Source organism: Lineus longissimus, chromosome 5 (genome assembly GCF_910592395.1).
Source record: "Lineus longissimus chromosome 5, tnLinLong1.2, whole genome shotgun sequence".
Lineage (NCBI taxonomy): Eukaryota > Metazoa > Nemertea > Pilidiophora > Heteronemertea > Lineidae > Lineus > Lineus longissimus.
The window spans coordinates 20,984,478-20,997,756 of NC_088312.1; the positions used below are offsets into that span (position 1 = coordinate 20,984,478).

The window sequence follows — 13,279 nt, forward strand, 5'->3', positions numbered from 1 at the left end:
GTGTAACAATCTCGGGTTCTCGTCACCTGATCCTTCTGCCACACACTGTAATCGGAATCGATGCTTTAGATGCCGTAACTTTTGTGGCATCTCTAAACTTACGAATTATTCCATGGTATTTTGTTACTCAATTTCGTGGAATTTCATGTTTACTGTAACTTTAATTTAGCGTAACGATGAAAAATTTCGTCTCTCGTGGCATCAAGCCATTTAAAGATTATCCCTTACTTTCCTGTTTTCAATGAAAAAACCCATCTCCACCAACCTGTTTTTTGCAATGTCGTGTTGACGAATATTTGCGTTGTCAGGTAAGATTATACCCTAGGGCGAGCTCGGGTCAATGGGTCCTGGGTTTCGTGCAGTTGTTTGCATGACGGAGGCTGGGGCTGCATTGATTTTTTCTCCGTTCACGTTTATGAGTAGAGACAAAAGATGTCTTGGGTACTTTCCTAAGACTTTGACGTAAAACTGTTGTAATGTTAGTTGGTAGCCCTTTGCTCCGTACCTGAGAACATCGTCATAAACACCTATGATATTCTCCCAGCACTCGCTGTAATTTGCATTCGGAAAGGAAGCACGTCTCGAATACAACTATTAAGCGGGAAATTACTGGCTTTTTACTCGGGTGGGAAATGGCAAGATTATGCTGGTTTTCTTTCATTATGAAAGCATTTTCTAGTTGTGGTTGTTGCGTCTCACAATCTTGAATACCCACCTAGGTTCAGCGAGTGATTTTTGCGATTATAATCACTGCGATGAGCGTCAAAGGAACTAGAGTATTATCAGTTCTTGATGGCATTCATCTGATACTTGGTTGACTTTTTATCAAACTGTCTCATTATTTGATGATTAATAAGCCTCATTGTCTTCTCTTTTCAGGTAAGTAATGTGTGATCAACAGTCAAGTAATCGGTAGGAATTTTTGTAGAAATGTTGCAAATATTTTGAGATCCACATTATACATTTTCACCTGTGACGGACAACTTGACTCCTCTTCTGATGCTGCATGCACCCAGTAATTAGAACAATTACATCTTCGTGTTACCATGGAAACCCTCTTTATATATCATAATTGTCCAGCAGCTACATCAGATTTCTGTTAAAAACCAAAAAAGACATTTGTCATGAAGTTGTGCTGTTTTGTGTGTAAAAGAGTGATTCATGACATGTGATAATTTATTGCGAGTGAACATCTAATGCGCAGCACAAATGAGCAATTCAAGTACCTCTAACCTGCGATTATAATTGCAGGTCGCAGCAAATCGCTTGTTGGTAGGGTACATGGCACTTTCCATGATATATGCCACGTGCCATGACATGTAATACTTGCCATGACATGTCAAACTTTCCATGGCATGTAACATAAGCCTTGTTGTGTAAAACTTGCCATGACATGTGAGACGTGCCATGACATGTGAAACTTGCCATGACATTTATTACAATTGCCATGGCATGTAAAATGTGCCATGACATGTGAAATGTGCCATGACATGTAAATCTTGCTCTTCGTGCTTGTCCTTTACTGCAAACGTTTATGGCATTCCAGCCAGAGCTTTGGTTTCATTAAAATCATATCTTTCGGTGACCAAACTGTTCTTACCATTTAAACCAAACTGGCCCACCACAACCTGCATTGAACTCAACACCCCGCCTGTTCCCTGCCTGCCATACATGTCACACCTCTAAGGTACATGACATTCTACTCGCATTCAAGCATGATTCAATGAAAGCAAACCAAAATGCTACAAAGACTGTACCATTAGTGGACTCATTAAATGCGAGACTAACATGGTAAATGAGATGCTGGCAACTTTTTTCAGCACAGTTGGTTCAATTTTCTCTCTATACGCTCCATTACGGCTCTTGTTTTGCATTGGTGGTGCGCATAATCTGATATTTAATACTTTACTGACTGTGGGCTGTGAAACCCTTTACAATACATCATCAGTCTCCGCCTTTCAGTAGAGACTTCTGTACCATAGAATTTTCTCGACAAGAAATTATTCCAGCACAGCATTGTGCTCAGGTCGAAACTGTGTATGAACTTGAACAGAGCAATGCACTTTAAAAAGTACCAAGAAACAACCTTGTTGGCCAACCGGACACCAACTGTTACAATATGGACTCATATCAAGGGGAAGTTTCACCTAATGTAAAATATATGAGCTCACTTAATACATTTTTGCTTTCGCTAATATTGTTGATGTCCGGGAATTAATTGGCCTGTGACTTGGAGTGGGCATCAAGGGCATTAGAAGTTGTTCCCCGCACCTGATCCCGTAATTTCTTCAGGATATAATCAAGATCTGGTGCTCCATGTGGGTGTTCCAATGAGATCTTCGCAGGTCTTGAGTTGAAATATGACCTAATTTGACAAATATCTATCGGGAACAATAAGGGTTCTGACTTGTTTTTGTCTTGGAGTGAGATCAGGGTGATTGAGAGTTGTTCTTCGCACCTGATACCAGTCTGTCTAATCCTTCAATTCAGTTAAAGCCAACCAAATTTTGAACCATTATAACCCTGTCACTACCGCCAACCTGCAGGGCATGTCATGTACATGTCTCAAATGGAGTCAAATCAGCTGCTAACTTTCATGACAATGTCAAACTAACAAACACCCTTTCAACAAGACTTAACAGATCAAGCCATAATTCTCACCCAGGGTATTCGCAGCTCCCCTCTGGCGCATGATAGAAATAATTCTTTCATTTGTTCAGACGATTCTGTTACTGTTATTAAAGACAAACTAGCACTTTTAACAGTTTTTAAAGCGCCCACAAATGGGTGATTTGGAGCTTGTGACGTCATCGACATATGGTAACGTCCTCCAATAATGTCTTTTTGCGTAGAAATATATTAACAAAAATTGGTGAGCCTTTCTTTCATATAGTGAATTTTATCATAACGCACTGTTATTTCTCAAATATTATAATTCTAAGTTTACCTTTAATAAAAAGATTAAAGCTTGTTTGATCTCTGTGATTTCTTGGAAATTTGATATTCAGAATGGATTGCGTTCTGTGTCTGTTCAAAAAGTCGTTTCATCACTTTGATGTGATAATTTCTCCGTTTTAGTCGCAGTGACATTACATCACGTTTATTTCAAACGAAATCGACGTGTCTTTATTCCTTTGTTTAAAACCAAACTAATCTATTGGGTATTTATCAAAGTGAGAAGTTTGTTATGTGAGAATACTAGTAGGTAGACTGTTGTGGAGGTAAAATTTCAACTGAACTATTTTCATGCGATAATTTCTTTGATTTAGCGTTTGCAACACTTTGCCTTCAGACGAAAACACTTTGTGTTTATTGTTTTTGGTTCGAAACAAAGTAAAGTTGTTGTTATCATTCAACATAAGGCCTTTTTACACGGTGCTGGTTCAAGACAACCCTCCTGAACCGTCACGAGGCGTGTTCGGATCAGGACGGTTCATTTCGCTTTTACACGGGGACGGTTCGACGATCTGGCCTCGATCCGGCTCCAGGCTGGTTCGTCACTAACATTGTCAATTGGTGGCGCTGATCAATCTGCTGGCGGTGGAGGTACGAAAATATCACAAAAACAAATAATACAAAATGGTTTACGATGGCGCCGGTGAGATGCAGAGTTTTTGCTTTGGTACACAGCATTTGTATGGAAAGAAAGCTCTTGCTCTCAATAAATTGAAGATTTCACAGCAGTTTCTTTCTGCGGAAAATTTCATGCCAGGAACACGGCAGCTATTCCCGCGAATGACGTCACGCGAGTACCGTGTGCAAACCGGCTCGGAGCCGGTTCGCTTTTACACGCATAAATAAACCCTCCTCCACCGGCCTGCACCGGCCTGCACCGACCCGAGACCGGCGATCGGAACCCGCCTCGGACCAGGAGGATTCAGGACGGTAGGTTCGCTTTTACACGAGGGAAAATAAACAGGCTGGTACCTGAACTAGTCTCGATCCGGCTTGAACCCGCACCTTGTAAAAACGCCTATAGTCAAAGGATCTGAGCGTGGACTGTCATGTGGCACAGTGGTGTTCAAAATTAACCTCAGCACCTGTCACCTCTGACATCGAGGGTTCAACTCCAGTCTTTGGACATTTTCATTTGAATGTTTGATCGAGGGGGCGATCGACTCGATCTCTCTGATAGTGCAGGTTTCCTCCTGGTTCTCCAGTTCCCTCTTACATCATGATACAAATCATCATGAATGTTTCATGAACTCTTTCATAAAATTTTGGAAAATCTGTGTTTTTTGGCCAATATTCTGATAATTAGTAACATTATTCTGCTGGAAGAATTGGTGAGAGGAATTCATTGTCTACAAAACAAGAACTTAAATGGTCTCAGGACAGCTACAATTTATCATGTTACTTGTTCCTACAACCAAGTATGGATATAATCTATACTTGCTACAAAACATATATCTCCTTAATCACTGTTTACATGAATGTCATATATTATGAATGACTGTGTACGCCAACGGGGAACATGTCATTGAAATCGAAAACCTATAACAACATTTATTCAATACAAAACTAAAATTCGTGTTTTTCCCAGGAGACGAGAATTCAAATTGGTGGAATTATCAGATTTGTTGAGGTGTGGGCTGGGTTATTGGCTGATAATTCAAACCCTCTTGGGCATGTTTTGGTCGAAAGATTTTTGGTTTGGGTTATTATCTCGATGAGAGAAACGATTTGGATGGTTCCGCATTTCTCTGTCTCCGATCAAAAACACATTTCAGAACGAGATGGCACAGTATCATCAACTTGAAACAAAAGTTGAGCAACAGAATCGATAATATCTTAATCTAAAGTTAATCTTTTTCTTAGCCTCGAAGGATCATCAGGATTTCATTTCAGTTTTACTGATGAGCAATACAAATGTTGAGACTTTTTCTGTGAAAGTGGATGATGAAAGGAATTTATTTTTGATCTCACTGTTATTATGCTACAATAAATCCTGTAAGAAATGATGCAGACATCCAATCAATGCTAGAAACAGTATCAGCAGAACCTTCAGCTAGCAAAAAAAATTCCTTTAGTTTAAGGTTGCTGTTCTGTTGCCCAAAATTTTTCACGAAGCTCAAAGTTGGCAATTTTGCTCAATTTCAGTTGGGTTTAGAAAAACTACTGTGTTTGCTGCCAAGATTTTTAGTTTGCCTCCGAAATCATAAATGAAACAGTCGAAAATAATAACCGGTCTACAGTATACAAGATGTCTGTTGGTACCCATAGGCGATATTGTGTGATAGCACAACTCCTTCTTTAAGAAAGTAGGTAACCAATCAGTCAAGCTTAAACTATCACAGACACACTCAAAGGAATTAAAAAACCCACCCAATTAGTATCCCGTTTGTAGTTTGTTTTGTACAACTGGTTTTGCTGCTCACATTTGGATGATGAGGAATTGGACATTTTCTGCTCAAGTGATACTTGAAGCTGATGAGAAAAGCTGCTGTATTTTGTGCTTTGTGGATTCTGGAATTCAGGTCTTTTGGGGATTAGGGTGGAATAGGTTTCTGTAGGGATGCAAATATAAACACATTGAAGTTTGTAGTGCATGTTGATAGTTACTTTTGGGTAGATGAGGGTAGAAAAAATGCAGAGCTTTAGGCTTAGGTTTTCCAGACGGATACCAAGTCACAGTAATGCTTTCATTGATAGACCTGTATTATGAAACTTGAGACTTCTCCAGGGGTATTGATCAGGGGCAGCAATGCATGACAGTGATTCTGACCCCCAATAGATCGATTGAACTGGCCTTTCAGTCCTTGCGTGCATGTGCCAGTAATTGAGGGCAGGGATTCATCAAATCAGTCAGACTCCATTATGATTTAAGCTGTATTACCAGTGACTAAAGTCAATTACCCTGGTATATACTTGTGACCAGTCAATCGTGCTAGCTATTAGTTGCTTGTATGTTTTTGGTTGGATAAGGGGTCTATTCTGGCCATTATGACTATCACAGCTCTTCGGGACAACTATTTGTGACAATATTTCCAGGAAAGACTGCTTTAATTGATATGGCAACAAAATGATCTGTAGCACATAGCACTCCCTGGATACCCAAGGGTGGCCCCTGACAATAAATAGCCTTAGGCCTGAATAGCTTTACCTGAACTTGTGGTTTCTGTTTTTGGCCAACAGTTCACGATGTCAACAATACTAATTTTTTGCAGACATTGGCTTTTGATAAACGTCCAAATTAAAGAAAACTGATATTTAGGCAAGACCCTTTTATCATCAATAGTCAATTGTCATCAATACTGATTGTCATTATCAATTTTACCTGTCACTAACGAATGTGGCCCCATCGATTACAAAACTGCCCGAGTTGCGTGTGATGTAGGCCATCCATAATTTCCTATAGATTTATCAATCATGTCCATGTGATTGACCATTTCGAAAGAATTTACCACAGTGATTGAGACTTCCTCCCTCCTAGGCGAAACCAGTCATTTATGGCAATCAATCCCCGATCATATTTGAGTCATTGCAAGTGTCTACAACAAATATGTCTTTGCTACAACCAACAAGGAATATCAAAACCAGCGATTTCTAGTTTTAATCCGCTGACGAGCAATTGATTTTTCATCGCAGCAATAACTGTCCCTGGTTGCAACTACAAAAATCTATCACTTGGGAGGTGTGGACAAAATATGGTGGTAAGGGGTTAAGACATCGAACAAAATCATCGAACCCATCATACCATTCACGGACCCCATGCTGGTCATCAAAATGAGCTTCATCATGACCTTATCACCATGGTTTGCCGCACAACAGAGGTGTTCATAGTATTCTCAACACTGCATGTAATTGGTGAGCCAACTAGAAGTCCATTCCATTCATTGCTACACACCTAACTCAGAAACAGTAACACGACCAGCCAATGTTCAACAAATGAACGCATTTGCGAGATTTTTATTTACCATTTACATAATTGTAAACATTTATGTGTTAGGACCAATATTTATCAGTGTTTGAGAGTCTGGGCAAACAGCGACAGAACGATGTTATCTGAAAGGCTGGTGTGTGCAGAGTCGTGAAACGGCAGTGAAGAGTTTCATTGCAAATGCGACATGCGCCGTAACCAACGTTTTGGAGTTCACCATTCCATGATATTGCCCAGGTTGAAGATGCCATAGAAAAGCACTCCCAGTATTGTAAACTGTAAGATTTTCCTGACTCTAGAAGTTGGTGAATTGGCCCATTTTCAATTGGCTGTACACCTTTTCAGAAATGGGGCACTGAGTGTCCGAAATAGTGATGTCATAAGGGGAAACTAGGCCTTATGGTGGAGGGACAAAGGAGATAGTCATGGTTGACCAACACACTTGAATGCCTTTAATGACGGACAAGGGGGAAAAAGTTAGTTTCAATGCAAGCCACCAATTTCAGGAAGCATGTTTATTTGCTGCTGAAATTTAATGGTTAATGCATAACAATTGAAATTTCCGTGCTGTCAGTTTCCGTTCGACAGTGCATTCACAAAAATCAAGAAAAAAAACGCTTGCAAAAATTCACGGTACAGTACAGTACAGTACAAAATTCACGGTACAGTACAGTGCAGTACAGTACAGTACAGTACAGGTATAAAAGCTGAACGCTCATCATGTGTAATAACTAATATCTCTGTACCATCATGTCACCCCATTATTTTATGCTATTGTAAATATTTGTCATTTTTGTTATTTTTGTTCTTCTTAAACTGTTAAATGTAATTGTTTTAAAAAAATTCCCACAACATGTAACCAATCATTGTAATCTCGCATCTTATCTCTTGTAATCATATTATCGTTTAGACACCTGAAAGGAATGTAATATTCAAAAGGGTCTAGCAATAAACACTTAACTACTACTACTACTATTTTTTTGCTGTTCTGCATTCTGTGGGCAGTGGGTTGTACTCGATTGTAGACTGTTGATTGTTCCTCGTTACAGGATATCCATTAATGAGTATGACAATTGACCAGTTACTTTCACGTTATATCCTGCAGCGACCGTGTTACGGCGCTTGGTTCAACCATATTGCGAGATTGACACCGCAGCCCAAGGGTGCAGACATAGCCATTCAATTTCTAAAGAGAAATTGATTGCATTGAACATTACGGAAATGATGAAATGGCGATTTCATGAAGTAAGATAAACTGTTCGCTGGGGGGGGGAATTGGCAAGCAATGGTTTGCCAGACGAGTCGATCCGAGCCGTGCTAAACCTGCTGACGTGATGCACTGGAACCAAACTGACTTGTTCGTTACAGTAACTCAACACTCAAAATGAAATAATAGATTCGTTTGTTTCCATTTTCATTATTAATCGAGTCAGTTTTCCTCAAAGAAAACGTGTCTGACTCTGTTTGTGACAGAGATTTATTTCCAGATTTTGCCTCCGTGGAAAACCAATAAATTGACGAGTCAGCACTAAAAATAGAATCGCATTTTCTGAAAAAGAACTCGAACGCGATATTCTGCATTGTTGGCATGAAGCCAGGTCTTGTCAAAGAGACATGGGCTTAAAATTAGGTATGGAATATTTGGGAACTCCCTCTAGGTGGCGTAGCGAGGTGTACCTTTTCAAATGTCTCATGGGCAAACGGAAATATGTGAATAGAGCTAGCAGATAAGACGCATCACAATTCAGATATCACTCATGACATCATGCCAACAGTCAACTCGTCTGTCAACTAAAAATTTGTGTCTTGTTAGGTATCATCTAACTTGTCAAATGGTGTGGTTACAATTTTCAACCACCTAACTCAATTTACTCATTTTGCATGTACAAATATAACAACTCGTAAAAACATCAGTGTTTTGCAATGGTTTAGGTGACAAAGACACTGACTGTGCAGAGCCACTCGAATCAATCCATCACTTCAGGTTGAAGTCAGAACCCGGTTATCCTTAGCACAAGTTGACTCACCCACAAGAAAACAAAGCAACTATTCATAGTCTCAAGATCAATTACCCTTGTCTTCTATTTCAATCATAATGCTGCAATATTTTTGTTGTGATGTCGTGACAACTCGTAAAAAAGTACTTGCTGATATGATTGTGTGTTGCCTCTGGATAATAGAACGTATTGGGGTTAGAAAATCAGTTGAAGATTGCTCAACACAATTTCTGAAGTGTTGTGGTTCATCAGTCTGAGGGGGGGTGGAGGGGGCAGACCAGTGTGTCCATTTAGACCCTCTGCAAATATTCTAAACCCTTTGATGAGAGAGACTGAGTCCATCACAAGATATCGATGTTTGTTTCTAAGGGTGTACTTGGCCTGGAAACATGCAATCAAGCAGTCTGGCAAGTCTACACAGCTGGTTTCTCTAAGACATTCATCAGGATTCTCCACAGAGTTTTAACAAGGGAGGATGGGACATTCAATTTTTTTGTCAGTGTGCAACACAAGGGAAGGTGGCCAACAATTTAAGGTAGCTTGGCCCTATAGAAACCCTCTACAAAATTCAAGAGCAAGGTCGGGTGGCCTCCAAGGAAGGGTAGGCCGCCCTGACAACTGGCCTTGTGGAGAACACTGACTCATACACGCACTGCCCTACTCGCACACAGAGATGAAATTGAATGTGTGCAGCCAGTTCAATAAGTTGAATGTACTTTTTGAATTCTCCACCCACCTCTCACTATGAAGTCTCTGATCAATCGAGGCAACTGCCAATATTCAGGTGAATCACTTTGTAGTCCAAAAAAACAATCAGACATAAAAATAATCAAGTCACAATCAGACGTAAATATCTCCAATCATGCGTCTGCTGAGATTTCTCATGTTATCGGAATGCTCGAGTTTCAGAAGAAACGTAAGGTTCTTTTGAATGAGCATGACGGGTAAAGCAGATAAAGTGAAAAGTTTAGGATCTCTTGAATCTTCTTGTAACACCATCGGTGTGTGTTCCTTGGGTTTTGTTGCTTCCTACAATGCAATTCCTAGTAAGGTACCCGGGTACCTTAACCGTCCGAGCTTGACCACAGACAGCTCTATCGAACCCACACAGGTACAATGATGATGACTGACGCCCCCAGGGTAAAACTCATTCCCAAAGAAATGCTCGTCTAGGCAGGCTTTTAATGCTTTCTCTGAAAGGCAGAAACATCGCATTTACTCGTGGCTCAAGTAAAAAGAAATACACACTCTGCCGCTGTATAGTAACCAGATATGTCTGCGTGATGAAAACTGACTTGTAGATCAAGACACAATAAGATTTTTTCTAAAATCAGAGGAGAATGGGCCAGGTTTTCCTCCTTCTTTTTGCGCCCGCTGATCCAGCTTTGGATACCAGAATCAAATACACGACATCCCTCAGATATCATTCTCAACAACTGTGCCGACTGAACGCCTACACGAATAACCTCAAATACTGCTTGACCGAGAACTGCCAGACAGAATCTCCTTCAACCGTATCAGCCCGGTCACACACCATGCGGTTAACTCGGTTAGCTCACTCGATACACATTCACCTTAGAATCTAATTCACCTGAAACCCCCCTGAGGTGTTTTGAAATCAAATCGAAAGAGTGTCTGCTTGTGGTTCTAAACTTTTTGATGAGAAGGAGATGGCGAAATGGTAGTAACTACTTCACATATAAAACTTGTTACATTTTTTGAGGCAATTTATATCGGCTATAGCCCAGGATAGAATGTGTGAAGCCAGTTTTTAGAAAGGTTTCAATTCTTCTTCAGATAGCTCAAGATATTTAACTCAGATTGACGTGAGAATTCTTAACCCAGATATGAAGTACCATCTCTAATAATCCACCATATCTAAGCCTCTCTCGGGCTGGTAGACAGGTTCAATCGAGATTAGAAACCACCTTCCAGTTCTGCACGCACGCTCCCCCACTCAGGGTCCGAACGGACTGCACCGTACTGGCAAGTTTCAGATGAATGTAAAGTAGAAATAGAGAGGAAAATAGAATCTTTTTTGTCTGTGTGACAAAAAACACAAAATCAGGTGCCATTTTTGGCAAAATGGACTCTGATCTGTTGCTTTCATAAAAGAAAAATAACCGGAGGGGTGCATCAAATTTGGAGTTGCTTGCTCAACAACTACTCAGACTGATCAAAATGATTGAACTCTCGTACTTTGAACCATTCCAACTCTCCAGCAGGTGTCTGCCGTTATCTTGTAGCGGCTGGATTCAATATCTGTCAGATCCGCAGGAACAAGAATCATCATGTAGGGCGAGTGAGTATATCGCAATCTAAACATTCTATGACGTCAAACATCGGCATCAAAATAGCCACAACTTCTTGGAAACACGAGACATGTTGTAGTTTTAGTTGTAGACATATGGCCGGGACGATTAGCTTTAACATATTGGCTGCCCTAGCAATTAGACATTGGTGGGAAAAGGTAAAGTTTGTTGTGAAGTTTTCACTGGAGAATTAGCTCCGGATGCGAGTCTGGTTCACATTGTTGTTCAAACTCCCACTTTTAATTCTTTTGTATGAAGAAATTGAATACTTTTGTATGGAGAATTGTAATTCTTTTGTATGAAGAATTCTAATCATTTTGTATGATGAATTTTAATACTTTTGTATGGAGAATTTTAATCATTTTGTATGATGAATTTTAATACTTTTGTATGAAGGATTTTAATTCTTTTGTATGAAGAATTCTTATCATTTTGTATGAGGAATTTTAGTCCTCTTGTATAAAGAGTTTTAATTCTCTTGTATGAATGCAGAGGCAAGTAATCATAAACTAAAAAGTGGATGTGGGGTTTCTGGTTATTTTCAAAACGGAATGAAATCCAGTGTTGGAAGTGAAAGATGTTATGAAATACCTTTGCATCGGTAAATCTAACAAAGATTTATGTAGCTGCTATATACAAGTTGTCAAGGGATAGGGTGGTCTACTTGTGATGTCTGATCTTAGTACCTGTGTGGTAAGTTGAATTCTTGCAATGTCTCTAAAACAACAGTAGAACTGCTGACTACATGTTTATCGTTATCAGGTTGAAACAAACAACAAAGCTAGTCACTATGAGAAACAAACTGTCTACTTTTTCGCTTGGCGAAGTTGTATCTGTGATGTTATTCAGCAAGAATGGTTCTCTAGCAACTGCCAGTGTTCCATTGGTAATGCAGCAATCATTTCATCGTAAAAATTTGTAGATTGTTAGCGCTAATTCATTTCCTGCGACACTCAAACTAGCAATTACTCATTAGGTGGGTGCGTGACCACTCTGTTTTAAAACATGTTCTGCTCATTTGAATTTCTTTAGAGAATGGTTCTTGCTAGCAGGTAGTAGGCACCTGTTGGTCATGTGCATATATGCTGAAATTATATCCAGGTCATTTTGACCTACTTTCAAGTGTAAATAGGTCAGTTGTGGTTATGATATTTAGTGGAAAAGAATCTCTGTAGAATTGTCAGATACTTGTCATATCATCTAAATACCTTGACCTGGTTGACTGTTACTGACTTTTCAAGGCCATAGAGGTCAGATTCGAAATGTTCCTCGATTTCAAGTAGAAAAAAACGAGGATTGAAACTTTGTTCACTGCCTTGTTCTCATCATTGTTAGTCCGGTTAGACTCATTTGTTCGCAAGTTTGTTTAAGTCAAACGCACAAAGCCGAGTCAGCCAAACTTTCTTAAGTCACAATATTGTGAGGGAAATTAGGTAGACTTAAGTTTGAGAGATATGCTTGCAGCAATCATGAGGATAATTATCTAGGCCTGTGTTCACAATAAAACTTTTCCTATCTCCCAGGCCTTTGTATTATAAAGACTTACTTCCAAGTTACTTGAGCTTGATTTCTGTTGTCATGGAAACGTATTCGTGCGGTGCCGATTTCTGTGTACTTTGAGAAATATTTGCACGACGATTTGTGTGGATAATTCGTCATTCAGCATTCTGTTCGTTCTGTTTTGTGTAGGCGCTTGCCCAAGGACATCTTAGACTGCCATTATGTAGACAGTGGTGAGGCAAAGAAAAATCGTTTTCTCTGGTAAAGGTTTTCTGAGTGGTATGTGGTTCTGATACTGTACTCTTTCAAAAAAGCCCAGGGCACCCCTGGATTTTTACCACAAATCCAACATGGCCGCCAAAATCCAAAATGGCTGCCAAATGACCTAGATTCATACATAGTATACTTTATTTACCGTTGACTCAGTGAGTGCTGAGCAGGGCAGTTTTGATAGTATCGTTAAAATCCCAATTTTAAATTTTTGAGGTAAAGCGACACAACAACCTTTCACCGAACCAAAATACAAGATCGCCACGTTAGCAGATCTCTTGCTGCTTTCACCTCGAGACATGTTGGGCAGCCTCTCCACC

The 13,279-nt window shown here is 39.8% G+C and overlaps 1 protein-coding gene across 2 annotated transcripts in view; it reads left to right on the forward strand.

Moving 5' to 3' along the window:
• The window catches only part of LOC135487789 (potassium voltage-gated channel subfamily KQT member 1-like), a 105,446-nt gene that overhangs the window by 28,752 nt on the left and 63,415 nt on the right, over nucleotides 1–13,279 (forward strand). The gene's annotated exons all lie outside the window — the stretch shown is intronic.